The 18,803-nt window shown below is 39.2% G+C and overlaps 1 long non-coding RNA gene across 1 annotated transcript; it reads left to right on the top strand.

The window, feature by feature from the left end:
* Positions 1-15,648: 15,648 nt before the first annotated feature.
* On the top strand, positions 15,649-18,516 carry LOC120436210. The gene is made up of 3 exons (XR_005610242.1): positions 15,649-15,691; positions 15,787-15,916; positions 18,486-18,516. It is a non-coding gene; the product is annotated as an uncharacterized LOC120436210 (long non-coding RNA).
* The last annotated feature ends 287 nt before the right edge of the window (positions 18,517-18,803 follow it).

The following is an 18,803-nucleotide window of genomic DNA, read 5'->3' as shown; positions in this document are numbered from 1 at the left end:
AATTACCAAAGTAATCTCCAAGTAATAGCCAAGCAATTATCTTGTATCAACAGTTGTTATAGCTGAGTAATATTATACTGAATTCTATGTAACTGGGTAATAACATGCTGGGAAATAAAAAGAATAATGTGGAAAAAATGTTTAGGGCCAATTATTAACAATATAGTAATAGGAAACGTGTAATAATAAGGACATAGTGGTTGATGCATTAACATATTAGGATTTCTGTACCGTATTATAATGGTGTAATCAATTTTACTTGATGTTCACAAATTCATTCTTCATTTGAAGGTAATAATGTAAATATTATGTTTTGTGTTACTGCCTGGAAACATATGTGGTAGTTTTTGTAATAACCTGGAATCAGAGCTGCAAATTGCAAAATTGTATCATTCTAATATGGAATTAGATAAAAACATCTGCACAAAAACTACCACATACCTACACATACATGTTTCCAGGGAATAACCCATTACATAATGTTAATGCATCAACCATTTTAACCCCATTAATAAGAGGTTACTAGACAAGACATGCTATAAATTTTATTAACAGCAGGTTATCATAATATTGCCAAAATATTGACCTATACTTATGTTTCAATATTACAGTGTTTAGTTGTTGGCCTGTTATTACCCAGTTACATATATTTAAATGTAATATTACTAGATCACTGTTAATTCTAGATAAATACTTGGATATTACTTTAGTTATTAAGCATTAATAACTTGCTGGTCCCATGTTATTTTCATCCTTTTTCCACCTTGCAGTCCTGCTATTGCCACATTTTTACTCAGCTGCAATACAAACTACTCTCACTATTCTTTTCCCAGTCATTTGCTAGACTGTTATGCTCAGTGTGATGGTGTAGGAGAAAAAAGTGATTACTAAAAGTCATTAGAATTCATTCCCTGCAAACCATTTATATTTAAACTGGGATACCTCAGCGGAAACTTTTTTGTATGCTTTTCCATGTTTAAATTGAAACTGGGAGCAATCAAGGTCGTCTTGTCATTCATCATTCTAATTTATAAAAGTACGCCTTTTGAGTTCCCTTTGGGTGAAACGTATGCACTTAATAAATCTGCTCAGTGGCTTTTCATTAAATTTACACCTACATGTTCTGCCTTTAAAGCAGCTCCTGTTTAATTTAGCAACCCCAGCAAGCAGCGATTCAGACGAGAAAAACGTGAACCAAAGTTAAATAATGAGGGAGCACAAAATAACATACTACTGGAGAGATGATAGAAATATCATAAGGGAAAAACAAAATTGCAGTCCAACATGAAGAGGACACTCTTACACTGAAAAGTAGAATTAGAAGGTTTTACACACACGGGCTCACAAAGTATGAATTTAAAAAGAAAGTAAAAATGGCTCAAGTTTTAGACTCTGCAGTTGAATGGATATCACTGGTGACAGCAGCTCTTTATCACACTGACCCAAGTCAGCATGATCCTCTATTAATGCACCGACAATTTTTATTCAGTCATTAATCACAACCATTCAAAGCAGGCTTCAACCCATCAAACAGCCGCTGACACTGCAGCGGCACGAATGTAACAAAGCCGGAGCATAAATCTATGCTGCTAAAATTACTTCTACTGTTGAAGCTTGAGCATGATTGTATGAGTAAACTGTCAGTGTCTATTAGTGCTTATGCAAAAGCAACCTTTTTTTTAATCAAATCAAATTTAATTTGCACTTCCAATGCCTCTTTGACCTTGGAAATATATATTAAATTGTCTATTTTTTATAAATTAGTCCTAGACATGTTACACACAGACTCCAAATGCTGAAAAAAAATAAGATGAAAAAATGAGGGGAGGCTCAAGATTTTTGCACAATGCATCACAGCAGTACTTTATTGATTGACGAATACGAAATTCTGTGTATGTCTGGCACCTTAATTACCCAAATTCTTTCTTCAACACAAACACAAACACTGGGCTTCCCAGATTTGTGGCATTGCAACTAAATCAGGGGATTACCTAAATGCAAAAAGAAAAGGCATTGCTGACAAGCCGTTTTAAAAGGAGGTATCAAGTTAACTTTTCATTCAGTTTTGCTCACTCCATCAAAAAGTGTTCCTATTTAGCCAGATTCAGCAAGGTAATTCCCAGCACAGCCTTGGAGAGCAACATTATCCAAAATATTCAAATATTCACTCTATGCAGACTTGAGATGGGAGTGAATCAGACTCAAAGGACTCTCAGAAACATAAGAATTAACAATCCAAAAATGTGTCCACACATGTGTTTCCAATTTCTTTTAAAGCCTTTTCAAAGGATCACAGATGAGGCCTAACTAGCACTAAGATCAGCATTGTGATTGTCAACACTGTCGCCCCATCACTGCTTTCTGTGATTTTAAAATTACAGTTTATACAGTTTCTAAAGTTTGTTTTAACAGGACAGAATTGTTAGCATTTCAACATGCCACCAGTAAAACTCCTCTGAATGTCATTCTTAGTTCTTAGTTTAAAATTTTGTACATTTTCATTAAGTGATCATGCATTTTAGATCAACCAGTGTCAAATCAAGGAAAATTGTGTTTTCAGGTTGACTGCACAGACTAGTTTGCGGTATGGACCTTTCTTGTACTCAGTGTTAATTAATACTGCATTAATATTGATAATTGTCTTTGTCAGATATGAGATTTTTTTATGATACAGAAATGAGAATAGTGTTTAATGGTTTATAGATGGTTATAAAATAAATCCCAATAGTTCTAACATCGTCTTGCCATATACGCTTAAATAAGTTTATTATTAAGGCTGTTATGTTTTCATGTCTTATGTAAAACAGGGCATGATATCTATTGTGTGATAATAGGTTTTTTAGCTAAAAACAAGCATGGTGAAACCTAAAAAATACACTCTTGTTGCCCCATGAAACATTAATAAATGGATGATTAATTCTTAACTAATTTCAGGTTGTTTATCCATTCTAATAGTTCTAATAGACACTATGTCTTCGAAGCATGGTTTACCCAAACCATACTGTGAAGACATAGAATATTCTATGGCCAGCCCCCATAATATGAACATTATGTAAGGCTTAAAAGATGTTCAAGCTAACAAAAATGACGACAATTTCAACAAAATTACATGAGAATGTAGAGAAGTAAGTGATGACACTTATATATCTTTTATAGCAATCTCTCATGAAGCTAGCATCCTAACAAGCTAACACTATTTTTTGCCTCACTTAGCATTGAGCATCACAATAGTGGTGTTGTGGCCTGTTGAGATTGACTTTTATTCTAGAAGCAAACGAAAATGCCTGTTACGTGCATAATTTCCTCAAAATTCCTAATTTCTGTTAGGACTGGAGGGTCTGGCATCTTAAACGACATTCTAAATGGCCAAGATGACCTTGGTTCAAGTTTCTAGCCAAGAAAAATGTCCCAAAAATATGTTTCAGCAATTTCTGTTGTCAGTGTCATCTTCAGTACAACTATAACCAAAGAGGGGGTAAACAGACTACATTAACAGATTACATTGATTTTCTTGCTGCATTTAGCACTTACTACTTAGCCAAGAAAGTAGACTGAAATCCATTGGCGCAGTCTTTAGGGGCCACTTAGGTTAGATGGATATGGAAACTTCAAAGTATGGTACTGTATAAATGAAGATTAGTCCAAGATTGCAAACCCAATGGGAAAGACTTATCTTTGCAGTCTGTCAACTAGCCAGTCGATGCAGGCAGCACAAGGATGAGGAGGAACTATTTTGTGCAAACAGGATAAAAGCCTCTGTCCTGTTTTGATGAGAAGGATAAAAGCTATTTGGCACTTATGAGATCTACACAGTAATGCAAAACTAATTTTGACCTCAACATGAAAGCGCAACTGTATCTATATTTGTATATGCAAAGCAAATGAGTGCACAGAGTAGTATTTACAACATAAACTGTATCTGATGAAAAGTATATGTCCAACTATACATTAATAAGTTCTCTTTTTAGGTTAGTGGGGCCTGCAGAGGAAAACTGTCATGCCATTTAGCAACAACTGTCAGATACAGGCTTGGTTTGCAATTATATCTCTGACATCTTTTCAAAAATTCACCCAGATAGCAGAGCTTTAAGGCCAAATAACTTTGTACTGGTGTGACCTGGGGTATCCATGAACTAATGCAAGTGAATATTAAAGAAAACTTTTAATTTGAGAGTTACTTTCAAGATTACAACCTTAGCAGGAACAAGAATAGGATGCCAAGGAGATCAAAAAGAGCTTGCTGGGGAAAGACTGGAGTTAGAAGACTAATTACTGGTGACAGATAAGGACAAGCTAATTGAAAACAGGAGAAGTCTGACCGGCTATGAGTGAGATATGTCAGGAAAGGTAGGTTAATCGTGTAGCTGGTATGAAACAGATATGACTGTGACTCAGGAGGACAAGCAGGTCATCAACTAATTGAAAAGTAGCTGGTTTAAGCCTTTGCTCTTAAAGTCAAGTGCCTTTCGGTAAGTAGCTGAAGCAAAAGGTTGTCCTCAGTGTTTTATGCTGTTGTACTGTAATACTATGATGCAAAGTACTAAAATATAAGGGAACTACTTAGGGCTGCTCAATTAATCGAATTTTAATCTAGATTACGATCTGGGCTTTCAACGATCTTTAAAAATGACTGAGCCGATTATTAGCACCTCCCTCATGCTTTACTCTCGCGCTGCTCCGTGTGGCAAATCGAGCGCACCTCTCTGCGTTTCGAACACGCGTCACAACAATTAAGAGGACCCGAGGGAAGCTCGGAAAGCTAAGCAGAAGTTATTTGGAGAGGAGAGGATAATGGCTGCTGAAGAAAGAATGCTGTTGGTTGAAAAGAGAGGTAAAACGACTTCAGTGGTGTGGAAACATTATGGGTTCGCGGAGTCAGATGTGGATCAAGTAGACATAGTGTGTAAACTTTGCTACGGTGTCGTAGCTGCACCACAGAGCAACACTACAAATTTATTCAATCATTTGAAGACCGCTCACAAAGTGACATACGATCAGCTTGCCTTGATGTTTGGTTATTTGTATGCATAAATATTATGCAGTATTTTGAAGTTCACTAAACATATTTTTTTACATTTTTCATTTAGCAAACATTTGCACTGTTATCAGTATTTGCACACCATTTTATATTATTTTTTGACAATCTTTAAAGCCATTATTCAATACATTGTTATTGTTAAATAAATATCGTCAAATAATCGAGATCTCAATTTCAGTGAAAATAATCGTGATTATCATTTTTGCCATAATCGAGCAGCCCTAGAACTACTGTTCCCTTTTTAAAATCTAAAATTAATAGCAATGCATCGAAAATTTGACCATTTGTTCAAAAGTACATTGATGAGGTCAGACCCTGTAGTTGGATGAGAAGGCCTAGCTAACGGTCTCCACTCTAAGTCATCCAAAAGGTGTCCTGTCAGGTTGAGGTCAGGACTCTGTGCAGGCCAGTCAAGTTCTTCCACACCAAACTGGCTCATCCATGTCTTTCTGGACCGTGCTTTGTGCACTGGTGAGCAGTAATGTTGGAGCAGGAAGGGGCCATCCCCAAACTGTTCCAACAAAGTTGCGAGCATGAAATTGTCCAAAATGTTTTCTTAAATAACCCCACACCATAATCACCCCTCCACTAAAACTCATGTATCAGATTGCCAGACGCAGAAGTGTGATTCGTCACTCTAGAGAAGATGTCGCCAGTGCTCTACAGTGCTTTGGCAGTATGTTTTACACCACTGTATTGGACACTTTGCATTGCACTTGGTGATGTAAGGCTCAGATGCAGCTGCTTGGCCATGGAAACCCATTCCATGAAGCTCTATAACGCTATTCTTGAGCTAATCTGAAGGCCACATGAAGCTTGGAGGTCTGTAATGATTGACTCTGTAGATTCGCACATCACCAGCTGCTAGCATCTCCTTCCCAGGTGCCTTCGAGCCTGGTTGTAGTCGACAGTGTATTTGTTGTTTCCGCCTTTGTTGTGTTTTGTTTAGCACATGAAAAGGGAGCTACAAGAGGTCAAACTAAATTGGACTCACTTTCAGACATTTCTGGGCTTGTGTTATGTTGGTGTTATAAACACAAGCAAACACAAACACATGGCACCGCTATATAACTGATATTTCGATATGCCACTTTTATGTCACATAAAAATAATTGCCAGTGCTATCACGAATGGTATGATATGACCCAGCCTTACTTTGCAGCCATTCGGAAGCCAGCTATCACTCATGCTAGTATTATATATAATGAATTAATGACTACCAGTGGGTTCATGTGGGTCTAAGTAAGGTATCTGTTATGATCGGGAGTGAATGCTCTGCCTGTACGTACATCTAGATTTGTTGTGACCACGAAAACAATTAATATCCTTCAATGCAAGAAGTGAAACTGAGAGATCAAAAGCAGCAGCCATCCTGTATAAGCTCATATATCCCCATTACAGAGCGTGTTCACAGCATTTTGTTTTAAAGTTGTGTTTTTTAAACCACATTTTCTCTGCCATCTTTCTTTCAATACCTCAACATGCTGCACCAATATATTTTCTTCGTCTGTCACAATAAACCCAGCCGAGTTGTACTTCTTTTGCTTTATTCTCCACATTGTGCTCCACAGTGCAATTCTTTTCCATCAGCAGCGAGGCTAAAGGTGAAGGATAACGTCACAGCTTTATAGTCCTTTGTTGCCTTAAATTTTATACTGATGCATCTGCGGCTGCAATTCGCAGCAGATTCAAGGCCGTGAAGTTGTAAGCAGCACGGCATCTTCATGTAGCAGTTGCCTTTTCTTTACAACTGTGACAGCCTTGCAGAGCAACAGCAGTAAAACAGCAAGACAACACAATTAAAGCGATTAAATCTCCCGTGTTCTGAAATGAAACAGACGTGACAACGAAAAAACGGCTCCAGCAAACCCCCTTTATCAACCTTGGCAGTATGATAGCTGGCATGAAAAGTTCTTATCAGATGCTGTAACATTTCTCTTGAGCTTCTTTTAAAGAGCTTAAAAGAAATATGTTTTTACAATAAAAAAAAAAAATAAAACAAAGACCAAACTGCAGTATGACTGCAGTCAACCATTTGCTGTAAAATGTGCTGCATTCATTGTCATCAGTCATATTCACACATAGCAGTTTTAAGGCCATTCAGTTTCCTTTATTGCCATGTGGTGGAGAGACTATGACACGGGAGAAAACTATTTCCAGATGCACAGCGGCCTATTAGAGCAAGGCGGTTCACTTTAGTTTGCAGTGTGCGTTTAATGCAGCCCTCTGTGTATAATAATGTCTGGTGCATCTCCCTCAATTGCAAAATGACTACAGGGACAATAAAGATGAGGAGGGAGAGAGTGACGTGACACTGAGCACAAAAAGAAAAGGGGAGGGGTTAGAGAGAAGATGGAAAAATATTAGGCTGTAGTTATGTCTCCAGCTGCTTATTAACCTTGTAACACTCAGAAGGAATAATCTGTTTTCCAATATTTTTAAAAATGCGAGCAGGCAAAAGAACAATAGAGGCTATCACGAGTGGTGGCATCCAGTACAAATTTCTAATACTGCATAAAAATGCAGAAATGGGATCAATCTCTCTATATAACACCTTGCTATCAAGTGATTTTCTCTGTGTTGTACCTCATTATCCTTTGGTGATCTTGTGGCATATGTGGTCAGTTTCTGTCATGGTCGGCAGTCTTCCCGACTTCGCGCTGCTTATTTTTAGCAAAATGAATCACTCCACGCACAAAGCTTCACAGACATAACAATGTAGTGAGACTTGATTCCACATATGGCTGCTTTACACCAGGGTTAGACAGAGAAATACACAGATAGGAAGAAGAAGAAGAGCAACTTAAAAATGGAAAAAAAAAAGAGGCAAGAAGGGAAGACAGAGGCAGAGACGGAGAAGAGGAGAGCAGAGTGAAACTAGACAGTGTGACACTGTAAAGCAGGTGAAACGGAGGAGATAAAGAGAGAAGGACAGAGGGAGACAGCAATAGATTTTAATGAAGCCCTCAGTGTATCGCACAATCTGATAAGGTGACACTTTGGAGCCGGCAAAATGGCGTAAGGATTAGAGAGGGAGGGCGTATGGGCATGAGGGGGAGAGACAGACGGAGAGATGTGATGTGCATCCCCAGGGCTCGTGTTGCTTGTACGCTCTCGCTGCCCAACAACCTGTGGGCCACCACAGTGCAGGTATTCCAGTCACTCGCATGCGAGCCGCAGCTGCAGCCGCGACCCTGGGAGTGTGTGCGTGCGCTGTAAGTGCAATTTTTGTGGCTGAATGTGTGTCTGTTCCAATGTGTGTGTTTCCCCAAGAACTGATTTAGTCGGGCAAGAGCGAGTGACTGATATCTGGCTGTGAGGTCTTCGCCACATACCTAAACCGGAAACTAACAGCTGGTGGATAATGGAGGAAGGGTCACTGGAATCACCTGCTTTGTTGGCCACTGTTTTCCTATTTTTAAATGTTTGTTCATTTGTTTTTTTACCATTTCCCTTTAACAGAACTGTGTGCCATGGTTCTGTATCTTTGATAGTGTTGGGGAGTAACAGGATACATGTACCGGCGTTACATATTTAAAATACAAAATATGAGTAACTGTATTTAGTTACAGTTACCGTTTCAAAAGGTGGTATTCAGAATACAGTTACTTTGTTGAAATAAATGGATTACACGGCGGTCTTTTCCTGTTTCATATGTTAGGCTATGCCCTCTCTATTTCTGGTAATTCCACGCCGGTGGAAACCCAAACAAAACACGCAATAAGAGGCTCTAATGCCCGTGTCTCAGTCCTGCATAATGACGTGAAGAAATATTTTTAAAAATTATTATTCAAAAAATGATTTAATATGAAGGCAATAGGCAGAGTGTTAAGGCATAGCCCTAAAGGATGTAGCCTCATGGGCAGTGTAGTCCGTGCTGCAGGGAGGATGGACTGCCATACCCGTTATGTGTCTGAGAGGGTTAGGAGGGAGAAAAATGAAAGTCGAAAAGTATGAGTTGTCACCGACCAGAAACGGGAGCTGGAAGCAAGTAAAGATAATAATAACCACTGCAGCCAAAAAGAGTGCCTGACGAGCCCAGTTGTAAGTAAGCTATTAAGACTCGACTGTACGCTGTGTTTGTGTTTTCCTCCGAAACAATAAGTTCAGTTGGAGCAGCCTTTCAACGCCTCTCTCTGTCTCTCGCTAGCAAAGTTGACCCAGACAACAAAGTAAAGCTAGTTTTCGGCTACAAGCCCGACACGGAACCAGACGTATTAGTTAATACATAATCTGTAGTGGCATACATTTTAAAAGTAACCTTCCCAACACCGATCTTTGATCCAGTGTTTTGACTATTTTTTTTTTTATCTGAGGTTTAATGTTTTAGAGCTTCAGTAGTTTAGTTCATATTATTCTTCTACTCTGGATTCTCTATGCATTTTTTAATAATTGGTTTGTACTTACTTCTTTGTGTTTTTCAGTTTAATTGAGCCTTTTCTAGCGTTCCATTTTATATTGTTGTTGTTTTATATTGTCTTTGTCTCGGTGTTAGGTGTTTCCTGTTTTATTTTGACAGTTTAGCTCTTCCTGACTCTTTACCTTGATAATGTTCAGTTGTGTTTTGCTGGTGTTTCCTATCTTAAATATTGTCTCATGTGATTTTATAGACTCGGTTTCCTTTTTGTTCCTTGTTACATTCTTTTATCCACATTTATCCTTGCCTAAATTATTTGAGCATACATGTGTTATTTATTTATTGCTTCTTAGTCCTTTTTCAGTTTTGAATAATTTTCTTGGACTTGAGAGTCTCACATTTGGGTCTTCTTCCTGCTACATCTGACACTGTCACCTGTCACAGTCTATGCATTTTAACGGGGATACATTGTGCTCCTTTCCAACTCCTAATTATACTTTAGGAATTTGCCAGAGAAAGTTTGCATAATCCACAGTTTGGCTCCTTGTTTTTTTATGTTAAGCATTAGTGTAACCCTTAGTCTGAAAGAAACTGTGAGAAATTGTGTATGATGGTGATTATAATATGATTTAATCCAATATGTAAAGACTCACCACTAGATCTTATGGCTGTGAAAGTAAGAGCATTTCCAAATGTGCAATGTGAAGAGTAATTGGGGGTGAGGTGGGGGGCCTTCCATTAGCTGGGGAGCATAAAGATCGGCCTCTTGAGCTGTGGAAAAAGGTTACAGTGGTCTGATTACAGATGTATCCTGTTCCAGAGTGATGGTGTATCAGGGTAAGAAGAGAGATGGATGAAGTGATACACCCATCATGCCTAATGGATACCATACAAGCCTGTGGGGGCAGTGGTTTTATTTGGTTCAGTTGGTCTAGGTTCAGCAAAGTTATGTGCTCAATAAATGAGGTCACCTGACTGTGTGAATATAATGAATAAGCAGGTTTTTCGAGAAATGGATGGTTTAATTTCCTGATGGTGTGGGCATATTCCTGACAGAGGCAGGATTCATCTGGCTGAAACAGTAAACGAGGCAACACAAGACACCATTTTCACACATGGGTTGACCAGAGTCTTTGTGATGTGATGGAGAAACCTTTCCCATCATCATGGTGAAAAAGAACAAAATCATTACAACTTCTCAAAACATCATCATCATTTAACACAGGGATGGGCAACTCCAGGCCTCAAGGGTCGGTGTGCTGCAGGTTTTAGATGTGTCCTTGATCCAAAACAGCTGATTTAAATGGATAAATAATCTCCTCAACATGTCTTGAAGTTCTCCAGAGGCCTGGTAATGAACCAATCATTTGATTCAGGTGTGTTGACCCAGGGTGAGATCTAAAACCTGCAGGACACCGGCCCTTGAGGGCTAGAGTTCCCCATCACAATTTAACACAATGTGTTATATTAATGTTAGTGTTAGATAATGAAATTTCAAAGATTAATCTCATGAAAAATGCTTGCACTGGAGATCTGCTGGAGTGTGTGTGGGAAAAGCACAAACAGTGGAACTGAATGATAATTCAGACAAGCAGTTTTTAAATGGATTTGTGTACACATCTACTTGTTGTGACTGGTTGCCAGTTTTCACCCCGGGAGCAGAGATGTTGCTTGATGATATGCATATCAGATCTGCTTCATAATTATTGTTATTTTTATTCATTTTATGGAAACTTTGTAAATATAGAAAACAAGCAAATGGAGCTAAATGTCAAGAGGTTAATATTTATGAGTACATTTCTAATTAACTACATAACTGCCATATTAAAAGTCATAAGAGTTGCAGTAAGGCTAATGGGAAAGGCAGCTATGAATCACTGTCATTTGCACAGATAGATGGATGAAGGCAACTATTTTGTCCTTTTGAGGATTTTTGTCCTTGAAGATCCGTCTGTTAGTGTTTGTCTTCCTGTTTTGCCGCCGGCATGCATTTAATTTCCAGGAAAAAGAAGCATTTTTTGCTCCTGTCAGTAAATAATCGTCTAATGCTCAAGGCATAGTTGAAATCAAAGTTTAGGATCCAAATAAGGGTTTCGTTTGAGAGTACATTACACAAAGTCTCTGTCACTGTGGAGCTGACATTATGAATTCCAATTCCTCAGGATATTTCTAGTCTTGGCAGAGGTGTAGCTCACTTTCAAGGCAGCCGATTGTGCTAATATCAGGCAGTGTGAAGTAGTATGTATGAACCTGGCTGTGTTACTCCATTTCACACTTCCACATGCCTCCGCCGGCTACATCATTTCTCCTTTGCTTTGTCGAGTTTATGTCAGTGTTGCACACAGCTGAGCAGCTGGTGAAAAGCTTTTCTTCTGTCACTTCTTTGAGACTGACCGATGTGAGTACATTGTTGAAGACTTAAAAAAAAAAAAAAAAATCTAATATGCTGTTCTTTGGTTCGCAGCGTAATGAGGCATATTCCTAGGAAGGCCTACTGTGGGCAGACACCTCACTGTTGTGACAAACTGGTCTTTTTTTATTATTCAAAAAGGAAGCCAGGGTTGCATCTGGTTCCTTAGCTTGATAATGGAGCGAGTGAAGGACGTAATTGTGTGGCAGCTGATCAAAGGGCATTTTGGAGCTGGCTGCCTCCCCTTGGTGTTGTTGTTTACATGTTCAGTGTTTGATCCTAGACTCACGCTTTCGCTTGCACTCTCATCCATCTGTTGGTCTTCCCCAGTTAAGTCACTGTGAATGTGATTTTTACCTGGACTACTTTTGCATTTGTAGTTAAATGTCATGGACTGAAGATTGGATTTTGTTATTAAGATATGGCTTTATTTGTCTTGGCTTGCCTAGGAATGCCCGAGTGTTCCTTCAGATAAGCCGGAAGAGGCGGTTGGGGAAAGCGAGGTCTGGGTTTTTCTGTTTAGGCTGCTGCCCCTCTTATCCAGCCAAAGAAGAAAATGAATGAATGAATGAATGACACTTGCTGCATTAACTTCTATTGCACATTAATGTTTTATAGCTATAAGAACCAAAGCACAGCCATAGCTGTAGTAACAATCAGTGTGACAGCAACCACTAAAGCTCATCCCAAGGCTAAAGCCATAACCACTAATGCAGTTCAGGTCACAGCCAGTGGCAGTCAACTCAATTACACTTTATCACTATGAAGTTCCATCTTTATGGTGAAAGCAAAGTAAAATGTGTTCCAAAGTAATGCAAGATTCTGATGAATGACCTTTCCCTTATTTGCTCAGTGTTTTTCCCTGGGTTGGATGCAATAGTTTTTTTAGCGGGGTTCGTATTAGGTTTGGTTTGTTTTTTCATGGAAAGGATACTACGATCATCATCCGCTCTTTTCATCACTGGATGTCTGGGCAACCATCGGATACCGGGAACTTTACCAATAGTTTAATCAACAAAATGAATAAAGATGTGCTTTTGCAGACTATATTAATAGACTTGATTACATATTATATTTCGCACGTGTGTTTTTCACCAAGAACTTGACAAAATCACAGGCAAAGGTTCAAATGTGAATCAAACGTTTCGAATTAAATTTGATCCCCTGGAGCTAGAGGACCGTCTGTAAAATTGTCTGTAATTCCACTAAATTGTTGGTTAACCAACTGAATTAGAAGCTGAGTTTCTGTCCTTCAGTTACATCTTGATTGTTAAATGTCAAATCTATTTTAGTGGAGTTGATGCAAAATTGTGAATAATGTCACCCTCAAACACTTCTCGCCCTAAAAGTACTTGTAAGCAGCCCTGTACCATATGCAGTCTAATTTGAAGTTCAGCTTATATTTGAATGCTTTTATAACCTGCTAGTTTTTTGTATGGCAGAGTGAAAATTTACACAAAATAGTGAAGTGCCACAGAGCTAAACATCCAATTAGCAACTGTCACATGTCAAAAGGATGATATTGCTCAACTCTTGCGTGTAATGACAACCACCAAAAATACATTTGATTTGTCAGCACTGTCTTCTGCAAACAAGGAAATGTGGGCATTAAGACCTTCATGATTTGACAGCAGGATAAAAGAACAGTCTCTCAAATAGAGGCGTGACGAATGACAGCTGTCGTCTGATTGTTTTGCACATTTTCTGAGCACAAAGTGGAAAAGTGGGGAGTATGTTGATTCCTGAGTCACCACGTACGACAGCAGCATCATTACAACAATAGCAAGAGGAAAGGCTGTAAAATGCACTGCTGTGAAACTATTAAGGGATCAGAGATATGATGGCAAGATGCACGCGGAGAAAAAGGGCCATTTGACAGAGGCAGCGGCGACAAGATGAAGATTTTTTTTAAAAAGGCAGGAGGACGGTTGGAGTCTGATGACAGTCTGCGAAGGCAAAACTGTATATAATGGATAAGAGGGAATGAAAGACTAAAGTTAACACAAAAAAGTACTATACAAAGACAAGTAATCTCATTGATGTCAGAAGTGCACATAATTAATGTTCCTAATTACACGTTAAATCTTTATTTGGAGAAGGTCTCTAAACTTAGCAAAGAATCAGCAAAGTAAAAAAAATTAAATAAAATTTCTGCTCTTTACTTTCCGCTGCTCTAGTATTGACAAGGAGTCGCCCCAGCAGGTACCTCTGCATGTTTGATTTATACTAGATGCCCTTCCTGATGCAACCCCAAAGGGATTTGTGCCTCAAACTGGGGATATTTCGTTTGTCAAGCGAATGTGTAAACCATTGCCGCTCTCAACAAACCCTCAAAACCTAAATTCCACCTCTTACACATGAGATGAATACTAAGCATTAAACTCAGCATCTACAGCAAATTCTTGTCATCTGGGACAAACACAGAAGAACTTTCCTTGCCCTACTGGGAAGGAACTTTTGCACAGTGGAAATGAGGTGGTGCCCCATAATGAAGGGCAATATGGTAAATTTGACATTTAGCCAAAATAGCTACACGCAGCAGAGGCAAATCCTCAGGTTTGACTCTTATTGCGTATAAAAACTTGAATCTTATATTTTGTGGTTAATGTTTATTTGTTTACACAAATGTGCTGACAGAGAAACAAATTAGAGACCAAGTCATTTAATAAGATTATAATATACTACATTTGCTCTCCATTGTTACTTGTGTAGCTTCATTTTAAAGTGTACTAGACTACACACCATATTCCTTTGGGTGGGATGCTCCTGGAGCCAAGATGTCACAGGAAGGGCATTAAATGGCAAGGATGTGTTCTTGAGCTGACGCGTTCACTTTAGCGATCGACTGACAGCAAACAGGACAAGCGTTTCAGGCACCGAGTGTCTAATAAGCTTATGTACACACAGAGGAGGGGCAGAGATCTGCGCACTGACACACAAACCACCCGAAAAGGCCATGTCAGCTAACATAGCATGTCACTGCGTGTGTGCTCACAAGCTTGACACACATTTTGCATTCGGAAGCCGGGTGCCATATGGTGCCACTAATCATGACACCTGAAGTCATAAAGGAGACGTCAAGGGCAAAAAAGAGAGCGAGCCAGTGAGAAGAAAATGGTGAAAAACATTATGAGAGACAAGGAGACAGTAATAATGTGATGGCTGGTGGTGTGGAGGGGAGGGGTTAACGGAGGCGAGCCACTCAAAGCTAGCTATGCATCAAGTTTAATGATGGCTGGGAGGAGGTGCATAGCAGGAGTCACACAAGGGGAATGATAGATAATGGGCTCTCGAGGACATTTGGATGTGGTTTGTGAATGAGATACTTTTCCACCAGCTGAGACCAAATGTCTGAAATGTTGAAGAGAAAAAGGCGGTGACTGGTCCAGTCAGAAACACAAAAGTAGGAAGCAGTGACTATGAAAGCTTGTGTCTTTGAGAAGTGATAAGTAGATGATCAAACTGGTCAATAGTTTCTGCATGAAACAGAGTCTGTGAAGTGGCGTAGAAGCACTTGAAAAGAGTGAAAGTGTGCATCAGGAACAGGGCGTGTATGGATAAAAAGTACTTGGGAAAATATCAGGATTCGAGTTTAAAAACACCCTCATGTAACGACCGTACAAAGACCCACTTTCAAGCCAAACAAAGCCTCATCCGTATTCAATCTCTACTGCACTAACGGCTGAAGAGACTGTAGAGATGATGAGCCATACTATGATGGTATGGGAAAGAGTAGTTGAATCAGGGGTGATGATGATGATCAGCAAGCAGTAGTATGGCTTCATGCTGAGCGAGCACACTATAGATGTGGTGCTTGCTTTGAGAGTTTTAATAGAGAAGGTCAGAAGGAGGAACTGTGAGGAAGTCGGCTGGAATCCAATTTCTAGTAAGCTACAAAACAGAAACAGATTTTTTGTCATGTTTGGTGGATAATTTGGACCTAAATTGCAGAGTTAATGCCAAACTTAATAAATAAATTAGCTTTTATTCAGGTGAGGCTGGAAAAATCCAGCAAGAAGCCAAAGTCCATTGATCCAAACAAGGGAAGCAACACAGCAGGAGAATAATACAAACACTGCAGCCCAACAAAGAGCTGAGGAAAACTAAGCGCGTAAGTACAAACACACAAGGTGATTAGGGAGAGGGGACTCAGCTGGGCAAAACAAGACACAGGTGAACACAGTCCTCACTGACAAACCTGTTGCTTACTAAATCTTCATCAACACAGTGCTAACACTGAACAAATATTCTCTTACCTTTGCAGTGTTACAACTAATCCTGCACTAGTTCGGTGCCAGTTATCATCTTCAGCTTCCACTGTATACAAAAAGAGTTTGAACATACTAGCTAGCTGAAAGTCTACCAAATTTGTAGTCGCTCAATTTTGCTTTGGACAAAGATTAACTGTATTGTTGATCTAGTTAGTAGTTTCTGCAAGTTAAACAAATCAAAAATAGTCACTCACCAACTAACATAGTCTTTAATTATATTCCATAGAAGCTTTTCTCAGGCTCCTTTCTCTTGTAACAGTCTCAGTCAGTCTGCAAGTCCGGGAAAACTTGACCTTCTTCCCCCCTCCTTTTGAAAGATGCTCATAAAATATATAAGTTCGACCAACTTAAAGAAAAAAATATTTATGCATAGTTGATATATAATTAAGTTAAAACGTTTCGGCTTATTTTAATTTTGACTAACTTCTTAAAATAAGTCATCAACTCACTAAAACAAGTAAAGGTAACAAAATTAACCTTTTACATTAAAAATGCTCTTGATAATGATAATGTCTAAAAACTTTATAAAAACCCAAATTACTATAATACACCTACAGATGATGTTTTTACATCCAAAAATGGGTTTTGTATACTTCCACCCACCTGATAGATTTCATTTTTTGCATGTCAAAATTTGCATAAAATTCACTTGACAAATGGAAACACATCTACAGTGTCACAGCTACAGTCAGTGTTGTGTTTGTGGGGGTGGATGGGTGTTTGGCATGTAGAGAATAATACACGATTTTTAAAGTCTAAGAGGAACTGACGTGTATGTTAGTAATGAGAGGGTAAAGAAGGCTGCACTTTGCCACCTCATGCTGTCTCTAGATTTAGGTACCTGATTCAAGAGGTGTCAGCACAGCTCTGCAGGAGGGCACATCCACAGAGAGAGATAAGATGTGTGTGTACTTGGCTGAGGAATTGCAGGGAGCACATTGCTTAGACCTGACATATGTTGGAAGAGTTGGAGTCACAGTTGTGCGAGCTCAGCGGTGCATTTGAGAAACACAGCTACCCAAAAAGCACATATTCAGAAGGTACAGGTTAGTCACGGTCCTAATACAACAAGAGATTTAAAAAAATGTATTAATTAAATCAAAATCTGGACACTTTGATTTACTCCCACCAACTGAAGACATTCATATTAAGTTTATTAGTGGTTCTAAATTGGTAATCGGTGTGACTGTGAGAGTTGTTTTCTCTCTTTCTTGCAGTAAGTCCAGGGTGTACTGTGCCTTTCACTCTGTCGGCTGGGATAGGCTCCAGCCCTCCCTGAACCCTGATTTGGATATGTGGTTAATATTGTGGTTGAATATTGGTGCAAGCTGTAATTAATGTTTGAATATTTTTTTTTTTTTTATCACCTAAAAACCTGCATCAGGATTATATGAAAATTCAGGTGGGTTATAATGACAGTGATACCATTATACTGTGTTACGTTTGATTGCTTAACAGTGGGTTCAGTGTACTGAATACCAATTTGGTCTTTTAATATTGTTTATGGCTCTGTATGACTCTCTGTATGTCACAACAGAGATACAGAGATACATACAGAGAGTCTGTATGTATCTCTGTATGTCACAATATGCGGATTTTAGGAAGCACACTGTTTGCTATAGTTTTTTCTTTGTTATCCATCCATGGCCAGTAGAGAGTCTCCAGTAAATTAAATTAAAGGCAAATTGCAGGAACCCCCGAAGATGCTGGTGGTACAGATGAAGATGGAGGCTTGGATGGAGCCAGAGTAACATAGGAGAGGTGGACATGGGGAGGAGGTGGTTTGCAAGGAAGAATGACAGATGAGCAGTTCCATTTAAAGTTCACAGAGTAGAGGCTGATTGGCCTGAAAAAGGAGGGTAGAATGATGATTGGAGTAGACCAGAGATGTCACGATGAGCCTGCAGTGTGGGGAAGTGGAAGTGATCCATGACTACCAATGCATTATCTTTCCTGTAACTTTACACATTTATCATGTATTTTTTTTATTGAGTTTGGCATCCCTGATCTAAAGTAATTGAACTTACAGTTTACTAACTTGCATGCAGTCCTGTGAAAAAGTACTTCCCATCATTCAACAACTTGTTGAACCATCTTTAGCAGCAATAACTTGAAGTAATCATTTTTGTGTGTGACTTTATCATCCTCTCACAGTTGTTTCAGTTCATTGAGGTTTGCGGATATTTGTTCATGCAATGCTCACTTAAGGTGCAGCCACAGCATTTCAGTCAGTTTAAGGTCTGGGCTTTGAACCAGCAATTGCAAAACCTTGAATTAATTTTTCTTTTACAGACATTTTTCTGTAGTTTCTTTGGGATCATTGACCCATTGCATGACCCAGTTTTGGCTAAGTGTTATCTGTCAAACTGATGGCCTCACATTTGTCTCTAAAATACTTTGTGTCTAAAGTTCACAGTTGACTCAGTGACTGCAAGGTGCCCAGGTCCTGTGGCTGCAAAGCAAGCCCAAATCATCATCCCTCCACCACCGTGCTTGACAGTTGGTATGCGATGTTTGTGCTGACACGTTGTGTTTGGCTTCCACCACATGAAGTCCGGCTCACTCAGTCAGTAGAGTATGGGACTCCTAAGGGTCTCAGGGTCGTGCTTTCGAGCCCCACGTTGTGGCTGAAAAAGAAGCCCAAATTATCACCTCTTCACCACCGTGCTTGGCAGTTGGTATGAGCTGTTTGTCCTGATATGCTGAGTTTCTGTGCACTAGAAGTAC

The sequence above is a fragment of the Oreochromis aureus genome, linkage group 3 (genome assembly GCF_013358895.1).
Source record: "Oreochromis aureus strain Israel breed Guangdong linkage group 3, ZZ_aureus, whole genome shotgun sequence".
Taxonomy (NCBI): domain Eukaryota; kingdom Metazoa; phylum Chordata; class Actinopteri; order Cichliformes; family Cichlidae; genus Oreochromis; species Oreochromis aureus.
Note: the sequence above shows the minus strand (reverse complement) of the source record. Positions and strands in the feature narration are given on the sequence as shown.